Source organism: Alligator mississippiensis, chromosome 3, assembly GCF_030867095.1.
Source record: "Alligator mississippiensis isolate rAllMis1 chromosome 3, rAllMis1, whole genome shotgun sequence".
Taxonomy (NCBI): Eukaryota; Metazoa; Chordata; order Crocodylia; family Alligatoridae; genus Alligator; species Alligator mississippiensis.
Window position 1 is genome coordinate 61,931,430 of NC_081826.1, and position 17,880 is coordinate 61,949,309.

A 17,880-nucleotide genomic window follows, 5' to 3' on the forward strand; every position below is an offset into this window, starting at 1 on the left:
GCAAAGTTAATAGACATAGTACCAGTAGTTGTTGCTCCATATATATACTCCAACAACAATATATATATTTATACAGACAAGGAGTCTGCTTATGTCCTTAGACCAACACGGCTACAACCTAAACCCCTATATTTATACACACACTTGTTGGGCTTTGTAGAACAAATCAAATTATTAGTTGTATATTGAAAATATAGATTGTCACATCAGTTCTTAGTACCCATCATAAGATGGCTGGGGAAAATAGAGGCATGGAAGATTCATTTAAAGTTCATGAAACATCTTGTCTTATGCTCCTGAAATTTACTTTAGTTGGCACGTATATACAGCAGCGCAAAACAATAGCTAGTGACCTGAAGGGGATAAGTTCCACCTTTCATTATCGATTCTATCTACACAGTCTACTAGAAAATGCCAATCTAATTTTTTTGATTTAGGGGAAGATGACTGTTGATATCTGGGAAAAGTGAAGATAGACTATAGAACATATACTTTGTTAAACTGGAGAGGCTGTAGTTGAAATATTTCCCACTTGCCCTTTTTCTTGATTAAGGTTAACAGAGGCCAATGTGCTCATGCATAGAGTAAATCTATGTAGAACAGATCCAAGCCACATATGAAAACTGCAAAATTCATAGGTTTGCTTGCTTTCTTGTTTCCATTAGAAATATTTAATGACGTTTTGTCCTTTCATTTGAAATTGCTTTCCAACACCATAGAAGAGTGACACCAGGTACTAGACTAGGTGAACCAAAGGGTAAAAGCCCAAGTGTGCTAGATTTTACTAATACCTGGCATTCCAAGCTAGTAGCATAAGTAGGGTGAGGTAAACAGGATGCCATTCCTAGGAACTGACTATTGAAGGGGCAGCAGAATCATGGCCCCGGGGACTCTTTGCCCTGTGGCAGGAACAGTATTGCAGCCCAGCAAGATGAGCCAGGCAGTTTCAGCCCCACCTGCACCAGTAGGATGACCACCTGTTCTTAATTAGGTGGGACAGTCCCAGAATATAAACATCAAGTCCTGGTCCCTGGCTGAATGACTCTGGGACAGCATTTGTTTCAGATTCTCCTGGACACACTCACTATCATCCCAGTATCATGACAGGGATCCAAGTTTTTCACTTGTCACTGGAAATCGAGATTTTTTTCCTATGAAGGAGAAAAATGCAGAAAATGGCATGTTTCTCCTTGTAGACTAGCAGAGTTCCGGACTGTAAGGGGCTGCTTGGGGTTGGAGAGAGCAGGACACAGGGGGTGCCATGTGCATGTGTGAATGTGTATACATGCACATGGCCAACAATATAGCTGGGAAGCAGCGGACAGCAGGTCCCCCAGCTGCTTGCAGTTAAGTCTATGGTGGCGGGGGGGAGGCAGATTGAGGGCCCCATGGTGAGGAAGGGGGTGAGACAAGGTTGATGGCTGGGGCTGGGGGCGATACCCAGCAAGGATGGTGCTTGGGGCCTAGGCAGAAATGTGTGACTGGGGGAGTGGGACAGAGCCATGAGTTTGGGGGTGTCAGGGGGGCTGGCTCCCTGCTGCAGCAGGCACTCCTAGAGAGGGTGCAATGGTGGGGCACATGCCCCCCCCAGATTTATGCATGGAGTGGCCTGCCTGCTGTGGGCTTGGGAATCCTCACCCTACTGTCCTCCCCCTGGGGCCTTCACATCCCAGCAGGTGGGACCCAGAGCAGGAGAGTAGAGTGGGGCAAGGAGGCTTGGTGCTGCTGCCACCTCTGGGAGCCCCGCAACAGCCAGGCCATCATGGCAAGCCACCCTTTGCCCACCCAGCAGCAACGGAGGACACAACTTTGTGCTACTGCTGAGCCTCTCCACCCTCCTGCTCTGGGTCCTGCCCACTGGGCAGTGGAGGCCCCAGGGGGAGGGCAACAGGATGGTGAACCTCCAGCCCTGCAGTGGGCACCCTGCCCTCCATGAGCTGTGCTCCAGCTGTGCCATCCACAGGGGAGAAGGGCAGGCATGTGTTCCACCTTTGCTTTTTGAAAAGGTGGTCACCCTACCCAGCAATGTACCTGGGGGAGTTGGGGTTGAGTGGGCCTACCAGAATCCCACCCCCTTCAGGGAGTGTTTGCCACTGCAGGTACAGCTCAGCAGCATATTGCAGGGCTGGGAGAGTGAATGGAGCCACCAGTGCCAGTTTCCCAGTAGTCTACACCACAGGGCTGCTCCTGCCCAATACAACACTGCTATATCAGTGGCAGCAGTGAGAGCTGCCTTCACTGTATAGAGCTGAGGCAGGTGAGACTTCACTCCCCCTCCCCCATCTGCACTGGTTAACATACCTCCCCTCTCTGCCCCAGGTACTCAAAGAGCTTGCTACACCTCTGTTCTAGGCTATCCTTCTATTCCCATCTTTTCAAGTTTACTACTACTTCTTCTTCTCATGTCTTGCATTCATAGATGCTTCTCAAGCCAATCCCAGGACATCATCCTCCCATTGTACTCGGCCTTGGTGAGGCCACAGCTGGAGTACATCCAGTTTTGGGCTCCACAATTCAAAAAGGATGTGGAGAAGCTTGAGAGGGTGCAGAGGAGGGCCATGCACACGATCAGAGGTCAGGAAAACAGACCTGATGAGAGGCTGAGAGCCATGGGATTCTTCAGCCTGGAAAAGTGCAGGCTCAGGGGTGATCTGATGGCCACCTATAAGTTTATCAGGGGTGCTCATCAGGATCTGGGGGAACATTTGTTCACCAGAGCACCCCAACGGATAACAAGATCGAACGATCACAAACTCCGCCACGACCAATTCAGGCTGAACATAAGAAAGAATGTTTTCACTGTCCGAGCCCCCAAGGTTTGGAATAGATTGCTGCTGGAGGCAGTTCAAGCACGCACTTTGAACACCTTCAAGACACATTTGGATACTTATCTTGCTGGGATCCTATGACCCCTGCTGACTTCCTGCCCCTGGGGCAGGGGGCTGGACTCGATGATCCTCCGGGATCCCTTCCAGCCCAAATGTCTATGAAATTTATGAAGTCTTTGTCATAAACGAAATATTTTTTCCAGAATCATGCATAAGCAAAGGCTCTTTTTGTTGCCGCAGTGTGGTCCTTCATACAGGTCTCACCAAGGAGTTGGTAAATGAATAGGTGCTCCATAGTCTGCACCTCTCCACACACGCATTTATTCATGTCATTAGAGTATCCCCTTTTGATCGTGTTTGTTTTTCATCTTCCAGCTTTTGCGTGCAGGCAATTCAGGCATTGTCATGTTGGACAATCTAGATCAGACCCTCTGGGAAGGTCCTCATGGGGTTCCAGGTCCATTTCAGAGCACCTGATTGCACATAATCTTTCTTTCCATAACCAGCTAAACTATAAACTACACAGTCCCCTAAACTTGTCTTCCATGTCAATAAAATATGTTAGCTTTACATAAGACTTCAAAAGGCAACAAGTTTTCTCCCAGCTCCAATAAAAAGGAAACCAAAAGATGAATGTCCCATCAGCAACAGTAAACACATCTTGGCAAAACAAGCTGTCCTCCTCTCTTGCAATACCATTTCTTCAGGTTCACAAGAGAAATTAAAGCATAGAGATAAAATAATACAATTGCTGGAGAGCATGATTATTATTGCTGTTCAGTTATACGTGCATGAACTGAGGTTTTGTTCCCATCAGGTCAAAGAGGCTGATTAATATATAGTTGGACAAGTAGATAGTTAGAGGAAGAGTGGATCAGTGGATCACCAGTTGCCAGAATCAGTGACAGATGGAGAGAATGTATTCTTTCTTATCTTGCAATGGAATGGAGAAGGGAGAAAGGAGAAAAAAAAAAAAAGAATAAAAAAGCACCCCCCGTTTCTTTTCTAATGCTCCCTTGCCAGTCCATCCATTCTTCCAAGAGAAAAAAGAAAGTACTTCTTGTGGCAGGCCAGTAGGGGGTGCTCTGGCACAAAGCTGCCCACCTCACTGTACCCGACCGAAACCAAGCTTTAGATGCCTCCCCAGGGGCTCCAACTTCCAGCCAATCCTCCTCTGGGAGTACAACCACAAGCCTGGGATAACCGCCGCCACCACCCAAGCTCCGGTCTCCGATAGGGCTCAATGCCACCTGGAGTACACAGACCTTGTAGACCTGGGGGTTGCTTAGCCTCAACAGGCTATATCTGAGTGCTTCTTATAGCCTGAAACATAGAAAGTAGCCTCCCTTAGTCAGTCAAACAAAGGGAACAAAAAGGCTTGTCCAGTCCCTTTTAAGCACTTACCACAAAGCTTGCCATTACAGGTAGCTTTACTGATTACAGAGAGAGAGCATGAGGAAGGAATATAATACAGTAGAATAGAGAAAGGAAACGGCCTTGAGCAAAACAGTATAAGGGGCTCGTTGGCCCTTTTAGTATGCGTCTAGAACACTTAGATCCAAGTTACTGGCTACAATTCAGATAAATTACTCATAGCAATGTCCAGAGGATTCTGGAGATACATAGCTTGATTCAGTGACCTGAAGATGTCCCTCCCTCCGCCCCCCCCCCAACATGGAGGAACCCTCTTAAATGGTCCTACTGACCTCATCACCTGGACCCAGTCAGGAACAGGTGTTATTTGATGCCAACCAATCAATTTGAAAAATATCTGTGTTACCTATTGGAGTGACATTGGCTTAAGTCCAGTCCCCATGTCATGTGGTCAGAACAAGGGAGAGGCTAGATCCACCCCCTCCTACCTGAGCCAGGTCACATAGGCAGCAAGTTGGCTGCCTAGCCAACCAGGTTGACAGGCATGTGAAAAGACAAAGAAAAAGATTAAAAGAAAAAAACCTAAGTGAGGGAGCAGAGCCACAGGTCTTAGAAGTTTGTGTCACACTCCTAAAGTGACCAACTTCCCACAAGTCCATGGAGAATTTTTCAGATGAATGTGCCGGGGTAAAGACTTAGCCCCAGAACTTTTTACCTATCCATCCTAAATGTCCCCTATCTCTTATTTTCCTTCCCTGAAGAGTCTCATGTTTCTTAGGAAGATCCACTAGACTAGGGCTGTCCAACTTCTAAGCCAGTGTGCTCAGAGTTGTGGTTCCATGGGCCAGATGAATGATGCAAGTCCAGTCCATGGGCCAGATCAGGTCTCATGCCTCTCCCACCTGGCTGGGATTGGGCTCCAAGGACCCCTTGCCACTACTACCTGGTCCTCATGCCACCCTGCACACCCAATCTAACATGCAGGGCCATGGTCCCCACATATCCATGGGGAGGTCCACAGGTTGAATGACACAGCCAAGGGCTGGATCTGGTTGAACACCCCTGTTCTAAGCAGCCAGGAGCTGTACCTGAAGAGGACGCATGCTCACAGGCCACACTAGGGCAAACAACAAGCCCCCTGAGCACCATAACCCACTTCTGCACTACAAAGGGGACCCCCACAACAGCTGCACCTATACCTCTTTGTGGCTGGGACAGGAAATAGAAACCAACAGAGGATCCCAGACTCTAGCTGCTGTTGCAGGTGGAGCAAAGTTGGGAGGGGTAAGATCCCAGGGACCACAACTTAACCTGCATGAGGCCCATGGGCTACCAATTGGACAGCCCTGAACTAAGCCATACTCCTACATAGCCCATTTCAGAAGTCCATATCTATCCAGGGTCCTTTATGGTACCCAACACCACACTCTTAGAGAACCTATTTGCAAAGAAACCCCCATCTTCTGCCCGCCCATATGAGTTCTGCTCTTAAAGTTTACAGCTCAACTGTTTCAGTAGAGTGTATTTGTTGATACAAGATGTGATAATTCAGGACAAAGTACTTCTGCAGGAAAATGAATCCAGACCCATAAAGGGTGTAACAGGGTGACATGGCAACCCTGTTACTGTAATGCCCGAGAATAACCCCACAGGGTCAGGAGTGGGGCAAGCACGGCAAGAATGCCAGTGCAGCTGATAAGCAAGCCAACACCGGCAGCCAATTACTTTAATTTTGGGGGACAGACACACAGGGGGAGGATAAAAGGTGGCCACTTAGAACAAGAGATTGCCCCAGGGGGCACAAATAGGACGAGAGCCCCAACGAGACTGGTGAACAGAGGACCTCGAGTGGATCTCAGCTAGGTGAGCAGAACCAGGGCTGATCCCACCACCAATGAAGGTGAGGAAGATTTTTCTATTTACCTGATCACTATAGTTGCTGGGACACTGCTGAGAGAACCAGAGCAGGGATCACTAAAGGAAGAGAGAGCTGGGGCCAGAGATGGGCTCAGAGAGCAAGGGAAAAGCAGTGGTTTGCCTTTTAAAGTGACTGACTCTTATTTCTGTTAACAGGCTTGAAGGCATTATTCAATAAACAAAATCCTGGTCACTGGCTAGAATTTAATCACATGTGTTGTATAGTTCGTTAAAGGGGTATTAATTCTTCTTTCTACCATCTTAAAGTCACGGCAGGAAAGTCCCCCACACAAGACAGAGAGTCCAACATCCCCAACCCTCCTACAAAGGGCTTTGAAGATAATGGTTGAAATGTGGGCTCCTCATTTAATATCAGGTCTTATTCAAAGAGGTGTGTGGAACACTAGAGTGAGGCATACATGGAAACCTTGCCCAGCAAAAACCTGTTTTGCTCTGGAATGATGGGAGATTTTTCAGAAGTGGATGGCTTCACATGTAGAAGCTAAACATTACTATAAATAAGCCCAAGGGCCACAAGGACATGAATCATTGTCACCAATGTGCACTTTCCATTTGGATTTAACAATCATATTGTTAGCTGTAAACATAAAAATAATATAGTTGGCAGCTGTTAGATGGGGATTGGAAAGAAATGGACAAAAACTCTGCATATTAACAATCTGATGTTATACAAATACCTATGTGCATTTCCCTCTTACTAGTGACCTGGGAATTGGTTTATTTTTTCCCAATAGTGACATTTTAATTAAGTTCTTGGTTTTGAATTATGCACTGCAATGCACTAAAGTCTCCAGTAGCCACCACTGCAGCAGCACGGATAGCTGTTTGACCTGAACTATCTAAACAATTAGCAAAAAATACTTTGCTAGCAGCTTTATTTAAATTAAATGCTTGAATATTTTTTCTAAAATAGGATTGTTAAAAATTAGGGTTTAAACTGGATTTACCACTGTGTGATTGCAGATGGCATTTTCTTCATGCAGAGTGTTTTGGGAATGGGACAAAGAAGAGAAATGGTTCAACACAACATTCCTTCCACCCTCAGTAGTTTGTCAACAGCATTCCAATTTTCTGGCAATGAATAGCTGGGGAGTGATAGGCTAGAGGTGGGAGGAATGTACCTAAACTTTACTTCCCTTCATACTTTATAGAAAATCAGGAAGAACAGTTAACATACCCTCCATGCTCAAATAAGCCAGGGAGTGGGGGGAGGGTAAGGGGGGAGAAAGAGGTCAGACAGACACTGTCAGGTTATGTCTACATTGCTGTCATCCAGTGCAATTTGCAGACATATTCAAGTAGCTTTAAATTAGTTTGATAGGTACAGCTAGCTGTGCAGCTGTGGCAGGATGAAGCTCAAATAAGTTCTGAAGTCCCTACTCAGCTCTGGGCTCCTTTAATTATCATCCTACCAGTGTTTGCGCAGCCAAAGGCAACTTGGGTATGTCTACACAAAATGCAACCACTGTGGATGACACATATCCTTAGAAAAAGAGTTGCAGGGGTTGGGGAGATGTACCTATGAACCAGTACTTAATCACAGTCTCAATGTGGATGATCCTCTGCTCTCTCTAGATTCCAAGGAATTTGCAGGATTTGACAGCTTGTTTCTTCTGTTTCTTTCACAAGGCATAAAGAGACCATCCTTGATCTATCAAATGGAAGAATGCAGAGGAAGGCCTCCAAGAGGAACTCATAGAATTCCCTAGTTCCTATACCCATGGGAATAATCAGTGTAATTTACAACACACTCTACAAGCTTTTCTTGATGTTGCGAGACAGAATGTTCTCTTAAATGCATCAAGGCACAACTTTATTGTAATTATATCCTTTGACAAGGTGTACTATAGAGAAGCCTACTTTCAAAAAAGTAGGAAGAGGGCTTTATGAAGAGAGAGGAACTAAGTGGGAAAGCAAAAAAGGTGAAATGGAGGGAAAAAAAAGAAAAAGAGGACATGCTTTCCTATTTGAGGGGCTTTAATTTGTGTATGCCCCCCGTACATGAATGGAGCTACTAATCAAGTCACTTAAGCATTAAGTTATCGGCTCAGGTTTTTTCCACTGCTCATCATTTTTTCTCCTCCCATAGGAACTACCCTTCAAAGAGTACTTCTCTGAAGCGAGCCGAGGATCAAGAGACTTAGCTCTGTAGCTCTGCGAGCTAGGAATCTAAATTTGCAGAGTAGAAGAATGCAGGAAACTTTCACTTATAAGTCTATGTACCAGCTCTCAGCTCAAGTTTACAGTAAGATAAGAACGCTGACCCTCTGCTGGTACTAAGATAAAAGGAACTGATATAATGCCTGGCAGATAAACAGGACTTGGGTTTACTTCTGAACATTTGTATTGCTCAAAGTATCTAGTCTCCCTAAATCCCTCACACTGGTGGCTAAGTAGATATAGATACCATCTCAGTTCATAAATTGACTCTAGATGTAAACTTGATCATAACAATCTGAAGTACATTCCTGTATGTGTTGTGTTAGGTATAGATTAAAGAATTCAGATATTAGGGCTATTCTTTTCTTTTAGTTGAAATAATGGAGAATGATGATATTAAGAGAAGTCTCTGAGAAGTGGTACAAAGATTGAATGAATGTATTTTTTAATATTTTTAAAGACCAAAATAATATTGTAAAATCTATCTTTAAAATTGTATTGCTTTTTTGGAGTACATAAAAACCTGAAAGTTAAGAAGTATCCAGTGCTTATTACTTACAGCATTTTCAGTTCATTAAGACACAACTGTCCAATAATTTTGGACTGGCATGCCTCTAAGCAGCCAAATTAGTAGACAGCAATCCTCAAAAGGTTTGGAACAACTATGGCAGAAACATATGATAATGAATCTTTCACCATCTTCTTTCACTTTCTCTCATTCTTTGCTCTCTCTCTCACCTCAGCCAGATCTTCCCATAACCTTCACTATTCCTCACTCCACCTAATCCCTTCCATCTCTATATGCCAACCACCCCTTCCCAGTCTCTGTTCTACTTTATATTTCTCCCTATCCTCCACTCCTTCCCCTCGTGCTCCACCTTTGGCGACACTCCATCAGGTGGCAGCAGTGGGTGATATTCAAAGAATAAAAGAACATGGTTCTGATCTTGCAGTTAGATCTGCCAACACAGACCTCTACAAGGTCTCCCATGACTTTGATGAAGCTCCTAACAGGTGCAGTGCTCCCTTAGCATATCCAATTGCAGGATTGGGGCCTCAGTTGTGTTTAAATAAAAAAACCAAACCCTTGAGTAGATAATTTCAAAGTGCAACATGCTTGAAATAATCTTAAATTACAGCTCCAATTTCATCAGTTTAGCAGATTCTCAGGGAATAGCTCCATAAAACAAAGATAAACAAAAAACCAAACAACACTGCCTCATTCCTTTTATTGTGGAGACAGGCTGAACACAGCTTTAGACAACCAATATGAATTATTTCAAACCTGCTTCAGTTAAATCAGTGTTCACTCCCATTTGTTCATCCCTGTCACCTATCACCTGTGGGTGTACTTAAAAATGTAAGATACATTCATCTTCTTGACACAAATCAACCTTATGCTCAGCTGAAGGAAGAAAATGTTATATTCTAATTATAAAAGATGCTTTTGCAAGTCAATGTGTGAGTTTTGCTTCTTCTAATTTGCTTTCAGTTTATTTATTTAATTAATATGATAGCTGTAAGCAGGCTATCAGTATTCTGAGTCAGGGTGGAACAACTGTCTCCATAAAAGCAGATATTTCTTTAAGTAAACCACACACTTGTAGCCCTTCACTCATTACGTGGGTCCATACTTAAGACTTCATCCTCATTACAAGCCTCTCTTCCCGCATTGTCACAAATACAGTGTTTTGGCTCTTAGTTGCAATAAAACCTATTAATAAAGTTAGACATGTGTCAGGCAAATTTTCAGAAATGCCTCAGGATTTGATTGTAGTGAAAAGGTTAACGTTGTTTTATATACTTGCAAGACACAGTTACAGTATTGCTAACACTATGCATTCACAAATTATGAATTTGCAGAAAATTGTAAATTTTAAATAATACACTTTTCCTGCCTATTGTTTTTTGACTGTGTGGGCCATGCTTGTTTTGCTCTTCAAGACTCTCTCAGCAACTATGAGGAACACTTATAAAACTTATTTTATAAGTGAGATCTTAGGTTCTCATGTAACCTTTAGACACCAGCATTCAGAGCTTTCAAGAAAGATGCAATATATCAGAATCACAAACCCTGGCAGTACCATAAATACTTATAGGCCCAATAACACTTTTTTTCTTTTTAAAATGACAATAACTAAAGCAATTCAGATGCTGTTCATGCCATATGCTTTTATTAGCCATGCTCCCCACGGTTTGAGAGCATCATGCAATGATGAATGGCTCTGAATGCTGCAGTTGCAGTATTGGTCCATCTTGATGGAGGCTTTTCAGAAACTAACCCACATTCTTCCAACTGCCTCACTTGCCCATTTTGCAGAAGCAAGTACCCACAATTCTTATGCCAAAGAGCAACTATTCTTTTCTGTGAGTTGGTATCAACATCTGATGAAGTAAGCCCGATACTATGCATCTCCGATTTACTTAGTCTATGAGGTGAAAATCTACCCCACCTTCTGCCTGGTATCGCCAGCCAGTCTTCATCCCTCATGCTACACAAGGAACATGCAACTGCCATACAAGCAGAGCCAACATGACAACACAGAAGAGGTAAACTAAAAAACCCACCAAACAGTTGGGTTTCTACCAGCATTCTCTCTGCTGGAAAGCCTAAAAGTCATATAAAAATTTTGCAATATAATTTGTAATTGTTTGGTGAACTTTTTTAAAGGCAACTCTTGACTGGTACATCCAAGGGAAAGTTTTAGGGAAGCCATGAAAAGTTTTAGGAAAAGGATCAACTATTATGAAAATGTTTCACTGTAACCAAATCACTAGTGATGGACTAGTTCGGATGAACAGGTTCAAAGCTCCTATTTCAATACATACCTAAAAATAATAATGAGCTGTTCAAATACCCTGAGCTTTTAGTTACCTGCAAAATCCTGTGAGCATGACCATGAAAATTTGGGGGAAATAAAGACATTAAAAACAACTTCAGCTTTCATTTAAATAGCATCACTTTTCTAGGCAACACAGTTCCACAGACACTGAGTCCAAGAGTAGGATTCAAAAAGGACTAGACATTGATAAAGCTAATAAAAATTTCATCCACAGACACACACTCACTGTGATAAAAATGTTTAAGGAATAACAGTCTTCATGATTTATGGTGAAAGCTAACTACTATTTCTGGGTTCTATGAGGTGACTTCCCCCATAGACATAGTCACAAAACTGCATATGGAACTATGTCCCTATCATGGCCTGGATGAACAATTGCCTTTGTTTGGTACAGTGACTGGTTTCCAAATCACAGAAACTGTGGAAAAGACCACGAATAACATTTAATTTAAGCATGTTAAGAGGAACAGGGACAATGGAATGGTTGCTACATCCCACTGCACTGGAACAGGGAAAAATGCAACCACCGACATAAGCTCAGATGATGAAACTAGAAAAATATTAGTAGCCTAAAATAAGGATTTTAGGCTAATAATCTGTAGTGGAGGGTAGGAAGATTAATTGATTTGTATGTCCACTGCTGTAGCTAGGACTTCCTGTTAACCTAGGGTTACTATATTTCCAGCATCAAAAAAGAGGACACCTGGGAAGGGGAGGGAAGAGCGGGGGAGGAGAAGAAGGGAGAGGCATATGATTGTGGGGAGACAGTGATATGCCCATGCCCTGCCTCTGCCCCTCACTCCTAAGCCCCTGCCCCCCCCAGCCCTGCCAGCCCCCCTCACTTCCAACCCACAGACTCCTGCCCCCCAGCCCTGCCAGTGCCCTGCATGCTGGGCCCATATCCCCCTGCCTGCCCCCCCGGCGCCCTTCACTACTGACCCATAACCCCCTACCCCCTCAGCCCTGTTGGTGCCCTGCACTCTGGACCTGCAGCCCCTGTCCCCCCAGGCCTGCTGCCCAAGCTGCTCCCACGTTGCACACACACATGCACACATATACTCTGTCTCTCTCTCCATCTATTTACTTGGCTTGCCGGGGCCTGCATGGGGAGCACATGACCCCTGACAGCCAATCATCTTGCCCGCTGCTCCCAGCCCCAAGCAGCCAGTCTGGGGATAGCAGAGGAAGAGCAAAAAACCCAGACATTTGCTCTTATTTTAAAAACCTGCCTGGATGCAGCACAGGGGGCCAAAAAAAGAGGACATGTCTGGGAAAACCCAGAAGTATGGTAACCCTACACATTGGTCTCCACATTAGAGGAAAACTAAGGGGAGTTGCACAATTTCCACTCCCTTCTTCACCAACTTTTCAAATATTGCCTTTCCCCATCACAGCTGGGGCTATAAGTCAGAAGCAGAAGTTGGTGGCAAACAGGGGCTCTAGTCTAACTTTGAAATACAGATGATTCCTAAGTAAGCCATGGGAAATGGTCAGACAATTATATTCTCTAAGTGACATTAGTTTAGGAATTAACATGGTTTTCCACATATATTTGAAAAAAGGCATTGGAATTTTGTTTTTCAACTTGAGAAATACAGTGATAAGCATATGACCCAAAGGATTATGTAATACCCCCCTTACCCCTGCACACAAATGCAATGTACCTTGCCTGTTTCCTTAAACCTTCCCACCATTGGTATGACTATTAAATCACCACTCTGATGGCAACAGCAGCAAAATTTATGCTGTGGTTTTTCAATCATTGGGTCATCCATTAACAGAATGACATGATGGTTAAAATAACCAGCAGCCATTCTAAAAATCACACTGATAATCCCATTTTTGGGTCCTCTAATGAAACTTCACTGATGGTAACAACAGTGAAAAAAATTCTGAGGAGAAATCTAATGTACATGGCAGGAAGATCCATTAATTTGGATTCTTTTTACGTTACTGTGGAATTGACACTGACCTCTCGCTCCTTATTTAACTTTCCAGGTCTCAAGCCACTCAACATGAATTTTCCTCAACTGTTATCACATGCGTTCTCCTCCCCCCCCCCCCTATAAATCCCCAAATGTCATGGATTTTTTTTTTTTAAACCATGAAAATCATGGAATCCATGACTCCCATGGCATGTATGACTAGGATCCAGCCTTGTACAGATAAAGTTAAACACAACCGTAATACAGCGCTCTAAACTCTTGATGCTCTGTGGAAAGTAATACAATATAAAATTGAATGCAGTGTGCAGGATGAACTAAACCAGATAATACACTTTCAGAATGCTTTGCAATAAAATGATCTAGTTGCAAAAGAATTTTAAAATCAATCAAAAATCATTCTTTCCATTGTTGCCTATCTTGCACTGAGTGTGGGCTTATAATATGTTCTGTATTTGGAAATAATGTTCTAGCATCACATCATTTTTAATAGTATACTTTTATCAGTCTCTGCCTGAAAGAAAAACTGTGATTTTAATTCTCACTTTGATACTTACCGTACCTAAGGCAATTCATCTTTACCTTTCTTTCTAATGCCATTCCACTTACTCTACTTTTAGAAGTATGCTCACATGCCATTTGGAAAGAAGCCAAGTTTTGTTTGGGTTTTTTTGAAAATGCAAACTTGCATTGTGCATAATTAAGCTTTCCTCTCTGAAATGGAGACCAAAAAAATGAAAGCCCAAGGAAGCAGCCAAACAAAACAATTAAATGAATAAATTCACATTGCGCAAGCTCACTCACCTTGATTTTAAAGTGCTAAGAAGAGAAAGTCCTTGAAAAGTAGTAAATTGACACATAATTAAGATGGTTCACAGCAAAAACCCATTCTGGCTAGAACAAAAATGACTTAGATTCTGCCTTCGCTTGCAACTCGGTAAAAAACAATACTTTGGACAACAACTCCAGGAAGTCACTGTGTGTATTTGACATGATCTTCACTAAGGGGAACAAATATGGAAGAAAAAGAAACCCATAGATTTCCTTCATCATAGGTCCCCTCACTTCTCAAGAACAACTAGTAGTACAGACATGCATGGCATGTTTAGTATTCTGCCTAGCGAAGATGAGCGAGGCAGCAACAAATACATATTACAGTTTTCATGCAGGAGTTTAGAGATCTTTTTGTCCCTCTGGAATGTTTTACCTTGTTTGTTTATGGATAGATCTGCTGGGACATACTGGGTGCTTTGGTCCCAGGTCTTTTTCTCAGATTATTTTTATCTCACTGTGAGGGACATCTCTGTGAGCCTGTGAACACTTTTACAGCTGTTAGGATGCTAATGGGAACTTCATCTGTATACCCAGCACAAGTGCTCTCAGGAAGAAACCAAATGTCAAACTGAGGTATGTATAAGTCACCATAAATATGTCTTTGAATGTTTACCATCTGGAACAGTAGATTACTTTTTGACAAGAAGCTGGACTACCCTGTGGGCATTGTCTTTTAAACAGCACCATCACTACTAGGACGGGAAAACATGATTTCATGTTCCCTGTTTCTTCATAAGCTTTACTGACAGGGCTGGGCAAAGTACTGTTCAACAGTAAAATAAGACGTATATGTTTATCTAAGTGTTTTCTTAAAATATTTGACCACTTGATCAACCTTCTGACAGAAATCCATGAAGACACCCTTAAAAAATTAGACTGTGACAGAACCAATATGTGCAGTTTGCATTCTACAGACTGCAGCACCTTCTCTTTGTTAGAAGCCTAAACCATGTCTTCAGGGACAGTACCTGGCCTAAGGAACTTCCCATCAACATAACATGGGCAGGATACAAGGAATGTAAAATTAATGTGCACTGCATGGGAAATTTCGGCATAAGCTGAGAGATTCTTTTGAAGGCTGCAAAAGTTTCCATCACGTATTACAAAGGGAAAAAATGGGCTAAGTGAAAAAGCAAAATGGTGCAGTTTAGTTACTTAATTCCTAGTCTGGTTGTGGAGTGTTATTAGGATTTAGCTAGTACTCTGTTTGAAATTGCTGTGGGTCATTTATAAGAATACATTCTTACTAAAAAGTCTGTTTGAAAATACAAGCTGAGAACAATCTGTAAAGCAGCCAAACAGCCTGTTCAAAAAAAAAGTTAACTAAAAAGTTGGTTAGAGGCAAAAAATGCGTGCAACTTGAAACATGGTTTTATGGGCACCGTTACACAGTTGAATGCCAAAATCACAAAGCACCAGCTATAAATCCCCTTGCTCAGCCTACTAAACAGATCTTATTTCAGAATGGATTACATACAGTATTATTTATAGAATACCTCACCTGTAAATGGTAAGGATAGAGTTAGATTTCTTTCACAAGTGGGAGAGACCAATAATTCATAAGCACCACAGGTATGTGAGAGTTTCTGTATGAAGATCTGTTATAGTGGCAAAAGAAATAAATAATTTAGTTACTCTTCAGGGGGAGACACTTCGGTGCAATGAAAAATGTATTTAAGAAAAATAACACTTCAGCCTTCAGGACCTGTTAAAGCAGGGAAACTGAAGCAATAAGCTGAAAAGATTAATTCTGAGATATTCAGAATCTAATTAGGGATAGCATTTTGGCTTTCAGTTTAATTTGGTAGCTTTTCCCCAGTCCAACTACCAGTGAAATTAATAGTCATATTAAATGAAAATGACAGTAAAGTACTTCCTATCACTAATTTCTAATTAAAGTTCTGCCTCCCATCCTCCCTAACCTTAAAAAAACTCTTCTTTTTAATTAACACTTCAGATAGCCTGTTTAGAATCTATAAATACAGTGAGTCTTTAATGATCCATTATAGTGATGCTACTTAGTTTTCAATGACTTGTAAAACTTCCACAAACAGATCTGCAAATGAATTACATCCATCTGCTCTGCTGCAGCTGCAAGGGCAGTATTACATTGTACTCTGCCACTTCCACCTTTTCTGGTTTTCTTTCTGGTTCCCTCTCAAACTTTAAGTCCATGTGTGCACCAAGCCATCTATACAGTGATAATCAGAAGACCAGCCAGCTCTCTCTATAAAGGAGCGTTCAGACTTTACAGACATCTCAAATGCACTTTTCAAAACACTCTGGTTTGTTCCACAGTAGAAACATTGTGCCGGATCAGTTTTACGAGTAGTTTTCACACGTGTTTAAATGTCTGTACACTTATCCTGTAAGAAACTGAAGACAGGTATGATAATCACTGGCATTCTTACTTGGGGGTCAGACTAGGTGACCTCCTGAGGTCCCTTCCAACTCTAATTTTCTGTGATTTACTGAAGATTTTAGCACATGTGTGTGAAAACAGCAGAGGGAGGGAGATAGAGGAGGGAGAATGTGTAGCTTGCAGAGACAGAGAAAGAGAGAGAGTGAGTAACTGTGAGAGAGAGAAGAGAAAGAGAGGGAGGGAGGGAGGAAAGGGACATTTAAGTGGCAGATACACTGCTCCAACAGAGATTGTCTAATCTATACCTTCAAAAGCATGACCTTAACTACATTAGGACTGTTAGTTTTGTGGAGACAGCCAAGCATCAAGCTATGTTGGCTGTTATCTGTCAGCCATACAATAGGAGCACTGATAAGGCAACAGCAACTGGCTTTGACAAATATGTCATGCTAGCATTCCATTCAAAGCCATGAATAATAATAATAATAATAATAATAATAATAATGAGCAGCAGCAGTAAAGCCTTTTACTTTACCTGAACAAACTGGGCTTTTTTCCCCCTTGCAGCTGCTGACAAGGAATCCTCCCTCTTCTCCCAACAGCTACAGAGCTCTCCTCTTGCTTGCAGCTCACACTTGGAGAAGACCACACAGCTCCAGCAAGGCTGCCTCCCTTCTCTAATCCCCACTCCAACGTGATGACACACACTAACCCCAACCATCTGTTGAAACACGTCCTCAAGCACTCAGCACAGTGGTGTGTCAAGACGGGCTGCCCAATCCAATCGCTGGGGCTGGGTGGCTCTTAAGAAGTTGGAGGCAGAGACAAGGGCAGAACCGAGGGGGCTGAGAACTCTTAGCGAAGTAACCGGAGCTTTAGAGCGAGGGCTGCGATTGGGGAGAGGCAGGGAAGGGAAGGGGAAAAGGAGGAGTGGGAGGTCCTAGAGGGAAGGTAGAGGGAGTGGATTCTTGCGGAGGCAGTTGTGGTGCTTCTCACAACTCCCTGCGTGCCTGGTGCGGGGATCCTCGCCGCTGGGCGCCCGGCAGCACAGAGCCGCGCTCGGGGCTGCTTCGATGGCAGGTCCGTGGAGGGCGATGTGCCCCGCGCGCCGCCCCGGCCCCGGCCCCGGCCCCGGCCCCGGCCCCGGCCCAAGTGCTGAGGCGGCGTTTGCACCGAAATGTGACATTGGCACCTCGCAATGCAAACTCCCACCTTCCCGCGATCGCCCTGCGGCCGCCCCCGGCTCTCCAGGACGGGGGAGAGAGGAGCAGCACCAAGCTGTTGCGCTTCGGTGGAGAAAGCAGCGCTCTTTCTAGTTACCCGGGACCCGGTCACATTGAACAGGGCTCCTCTCCTCCCCCCGGCTCTGCTCGTCACACACGCCCGGCTGCCGGAAAGGCTAAAAGGAAATACCGGGGCGTCTTCATGCTGGATGCAGCGGCGCGTCCCCACTGCCTCCTGCCTTAAAGTTTCCATTCCCTGCGGCTAGCGCTCACTCAGCCCAGGAAACCGTGCCCCCAGCCCGCAGCCCTGACCCCGCCTCCGCCTCCCCGCCCTGCGCCCCTGCACTGGGGGATGCCGGGCTCCCGGCGCCCTGG

At 43.9% G+C, this 17,880-nt stretch overlaps 1 protein-coding gene across 4 annotated transcripts in view; it reads right to left on the reverse strand.

The window, feature by feature from the left end:
* The window catches only part of SULF1 (sulfatase 1), a 175,868-nt gene extending 158,566 nt beyond the window's left edge, over positions 1-17,302 (reverse strand). For 2 of the 4 annotated variants that reach the window (XM_059723992.1, XM_019498559.2), the window contains exon 1: positions 16,818-17,298. The gene's annotated coding sequence lies outside the window, so the exon portion shown is untranslated. Of the gene's footprint in view, positions 1-15,421; positions 15,519-16,817 lie in introns of all 4 variants that reach the window. The other 2 variants (XM_059723990.1, XM_014606809.3) reach the window with 2 other exon arrangements.
* Between the last annotated feature and the right edge of the window lie 578 nt (positions 17,303-17,880).